The sequence below is a fragment of the Chrysemys picta genome, chromosome 2 (genome assembly GCF_011386835.1).
Source record: "Chrysemys picta bellii isolate R12L10 chromosome 2, ASM1138683v2, whole genome shotgun sequence".
NCBI lineage: Eukaryota > Metazoa > Chordata > Testudines > Emydidae > Chrysemys > Chrysemys picta.
In genome coordinates this window covers 80,105,191-80,110,023 of record NC_088792.1, presented here as the reverse complement: position 1 = coordinate 80,110,023, position 4,833 = coordinate 80,105,191, and positions in this window count along the sequence as shown.

Below are 4,833 nucleotides of genomic sequence, written 5' to 3'. Positions count from 1 at the left end.
TCTTAGTGGGCATAGTCAGAATCTGACCACAGGTATTGGCATAATTGCTTCCCTACTAACATTACGCTTTCTCATTAATATGGGTACTCATATTCTGATCTTATGGATCTGAAACCCAAAGTAGTGGCTGCTCAGTCTGGAGAACTCTTTCACTAGTGTAAAAATAGAGTGACTACAGCTGCTCTATTCCACTAAATCATAATATTAATCAGTGCTGCCCTCATTAATCAATTCCCCCCTTTCAATAAAAACACTTATCCTTCAGCTCCTGTGGGGGCAGGTGGCCTCTGAATAACTGGCAGAATAGTTAACTGGCTCTTTGGCCCAGTGGGTTTCTATCATGTCCAACATATGTTTCTCCCTTTCTGTAGGCTTGAGGATGCTCTCAATTGTGATTTCCTATCCAAATATTGCAGGTTAGCAAGAATAGACTACATATCTCTGTTACATTTAGGTTATGTGATGGGGCAAGGCCAGATGGCTACTGTAAAGTAGTGAGGAACAGGTATGTTAGCCCCAGGCTAAACAAATCCCTGTTACCATGGTAACCAAATGGCAGTTGCTCCAGGTTAATCAAGACACCTGGGGCCAATTAAGATCCTTCTAGAAGGCAGTGGAGATAGCTAGATTGATTGGGACACCTGAAGCCAATCAAGGGCTGGCTGGAACTAGTTAAAAGCCTCCCACTTAGTCAGTGAGCTGTGGGTGTTAGGAGCTATAGGAGGGAGGAATGAAGTAGTACAAATCCATATCAGGTGAAAGGAAGGAGGCCCTGAGGTAATGGTGAAGGAGATATTGAGTGGGGGCTGCTGTGGGGAAGTGGCCTAGGGAATTGTACACATCCTATTTCTAAAATGTCAGCTACCATAGCTACTAATTTTAGGGGTCCCTGGGCTGGAGCCCGGAGTAGAGGGCGGGCCCGGGCTCCCCCTTCCCTTCCCTGATTAATCACTGAGACTGGGAGACAACAGAGATTGTGTGAGGGAGGGTTGCTTCTCCTTACCTCCCTTGTTGGCTTATGATGAAAATGGCTCAGTAAGCTGTGACCCTTGTCTCTAGAGAGAGAGAAGGGCTACGTGGAGGGTCACAGTGAGCCTCTGAAGCTAGCAAAATCCGCCAGGAAATGCAGGACCCATTGAGTCACAGACAGAGCTTTGTCACAGTTATTAATCAGTTCCTATGGAAATCAATAATTGAGTGGGAGCTGACTCGCAGTCCAAAGCATTTTCATTACTATGAATCATAGTTGTTCTCCAGCAAAAGAATCCCCAGATATAAGGATCTCTCAATAGTTTTGTAATCGGAAGATTTACTGTTCGGAACTGATTGAAGAGTGAGCTTTACATGCTATGCCACTCTGCAGGCAATTCAGTCGGATATCTAATTAGAAAAGATCTGTCTGTTTATGAGAATTAAAATGCTTCTGGCACTGTCCAGCTGGCAAAATAGATTACTGTGATAGCGTTTCCCTTCTGCACACTGGGTAGGACACAAATGAAATTATACTAAGGCCTTAATCCTGCCAAGATTTGTGCATGTGCTTAATTTTTAGCATGGTAGTGGTGCAATTTGAGGCAGGAAAAGGGCCTCAGTGACTCCGCTCCCACCCCACCCAATGTCTAGTGGAGAGAGTTGTCATTGCACAAAAAGTAAAAGCATGTGATGGGGGAAACAGTAAACTGGATTTGTCTTGTTATCTACAAGGCTAATAACACAGATGAGGAAATGTTTGTGTAAAACAGAGGGGTCTGATTGCCCATGGATTTTCACCATGTGAAGCCATTTACACCTGTGCAAAATGGGTGTAAAATTCCACTCTTTTCTCAGGTGTAAATCACAAGCTGCAAGGCAATGGAGAATTAGGCCCAGGATTTTTAAGTTAACGTTGCTGGTTCTACACTTAAAGATAGGTGGACATTGCTATGGCACTCAGGTGTAAAAAATTCACACCGCTTCCATCAGCGTAACTAATGCTGCTCAGAGAGGTAGATTACCTACAGAGATGGAAAAGTCCTGTGTCTCTCCTTCTTCCCCCCCAAGATTTCAGCAAGTGCCGAGATGCCCTGGCAGCCCTTGCTCTGCTCGCCCTGCCGCTGGGGGAGGGCAGCTCTGTTCTGCTGCTGTGCCTCTCCCCCGGCACTTCCAGATCACTCAGCCCCTTGAGGGGATGGGACGGAGCCAGTTCTCATGCCAGCTGACTCCGCTCAGGGTCGCTGTCTGCAAGAGAGCTCAGCTGGGGAGGTGGCCCCTCCACTCCCCGCCTGGACCCGGCTGCTGGGGACGGGCCAAGCGAGACGGAAACGTGCTGGAGGGTAGGGGGACTTCGGCTCACTCGGCCTCTGCCCCGGCAGCTAGCCCAGGTGGGGAGCAGAGGGGCCACCTCCAGCCGGGCCCTCGCAGACCAGTACCGAGCTGCACAGAGGCAGCAACCCTGAGCAGAGTCAGCCGGTGTGAGAAGCAGCTCTGCCCCACCTGGGCCGGTTGCTGGGGACAGGGGCCAAGTGAGCTGGAAAAGTGCTGTGGGGAGGCTCAGCAGGAGAAGGACAGAGTCCCCCACAGGTAACTGTGGTGGGATGGGGAAAGCACGGAGGCCCTGGGCTGGGCGCAGGGCAGGGGGGTCGCTGGGGAAGGTGCCGGGAGCAGAGTCCCTCTGTTCAGCCAGAGGTAGGGGCATTGTCCATGCCTTACCCATGCTGAGGTGTCTGTGAGGGCATGGGAGCTCCAGGGAGACACTAGTGCTGTGAGTCAGGCAGGAGCCAGCAGGCCTGGCCCAGAGGCACAGCACATGCTCCCCGCTCCTGTGATCCCAGTGGGATTGGCTGCCCTGGCCCAGAGAGGTGGGGTGGAATGTTCCTCCCAGAGGCGATACATGGGGTGGTCATGTGGCTCCCCCCATTTACATTGTGCCCTTTCCCCCCGTATTATCAGGCACGAGTCATCTATGTACAGTGGCACAGTGTTTTAAGTGTAGACTTGCCCACTGGCTACGCCGGGAGTTAGATCAATTTAACTACTATGGATTTTTCGCACTCCTGAGCGACGTAGCTGGGTCAACCTAACTTTTTAGTGTAGACCTGGCCTCAGTGGGTCTGAACCCCTACAAGCCTGTGATTACATTAAATAACTTTCAGGTTTAGGTTTTTTTTTTCTATCTAAACTGAGTTATAAGAATATCTGGTAAAATAATGAAAAAACTATGTCAAAATTTCTGACTGAAAAGTCAGCCAATGTCCTAAGTTAAAATGTCTCCTGTTCAATCAGTGGTGGAGGCAGGGGGAATGGAACTGATTCTTGCAATTGTAGTTAGTTTAGTTCAGCATTGACACACAGTATCAATTGTATCTTCAGTACATGCTTGGCCATACTGCTTTGTTCAGGGATTGGATATGACAGAAGAGAGAACGATTTTTCCACATTAAGGCTGCTTGTTAGAGTAGCAAGGTTGCTAGTGCCAGCGCCGTGGCTTTCCTCTGTGGCATCATCTTCCTGAGCCCATGGATATTCCTTGAGTAGGATAATGCTGACCTGGCAGCTGAGGAAGAGCCCTGGGAAGGGAATTCGGGAGTTTGCAGGAGAGCAGCCACAAAATATCTGCTCTCCTGAGCTCTACCGGAAAGGAGTGTCTGAAGGGGGGGATTGCTGACTTTGGAGGGAACCACTGGCTTGGGATATTTCCCCCCACCTCTCTCCAGTCCCATCCTCAAGATGGGCACTAAATGAGGCTGGGATTCATGGGGCCCTGTCTCATTTAGCCTGATACGTTTAATATTGCCATATTTTCCTGTGTATGGAATTGCGTTACTTCAGAACTAGGGATTATGTAAGGCAGTATCCTGATGCGTACCTGGAAGAGTTAAGGTTGTGCAGAAAATCTTAATGTTGACATTTCCTGACTCATCGGTGCTTAGCCATGCAGCTCTGTAACATTGCTGAGGCAGTGTGTCCTACTGAATAGAGCACTAGACTGGGGCTTCGGAGACCTGGGTTTTTTTCCTGGCTCTGCCACTCGCCTGCTGGGTGACCTTGGGCAAGGCACTTCACTGCCTTGTGCCTCAGTTTCCCCATCTGTAAAATAATGAGACTGACCTTTGTAGAGTGCTTTGAGATCTACTGATAAGTGCTGTGGAAGAACTAGGTTGTATCATAATGTAGGGTTGGATACATTTATAGAACAGGACTATTAACTCTCATTGGTCAGGTCTCCGTTAAAAATTGAAGATGTGCTGCCAGCCGCTTCACCATGTACAGACAGCTTAAGTGCTTGCTGTGCTTCCTGCTGGTGTGAAGTAAACATCCAGCCGCTGAGTCACTTTGAGACATTCTGCTCCTGCCCATGCTAAAAAATTGCTCATAGGAGACAGAATAGACTTGTGTATTCCATGCATTTTCATATGCTAGGTACTGTGGCAGTGTAGAGCTGCCTACTTCATTGCAGGGTTACATTGGCTGTGATTTTAATTGCTTTGTAGGACTTGATCTTTAAAGATGCTGAATTCTCATCCATTCTCTCGAGGTACTCAGTTCCTTGCAGGATCAGCCTTAGTCTCGAGTCCTAGGTACAAACGAATATTTAGGATACCTCTGCCCCCACACAGGGAGTGACAAATCCATGGCTGGTTTTTGCCACTTGACAGATCTTGTTCTTTGGGTTTTCTTAGCAGTGTGCATGAAACCATGTGTATTGGGATTTCTCTCATTTTTGCTGTCATCACAGACTAATAATGTAAGGAAAAGATTTAATCTGATCCTTGTCTCTGGATTTCCAGTTATTGCAACATGCATACCCTGTGAACTGCCACTAACACAACTTGGATGACATCTCTTCAAGTCAAT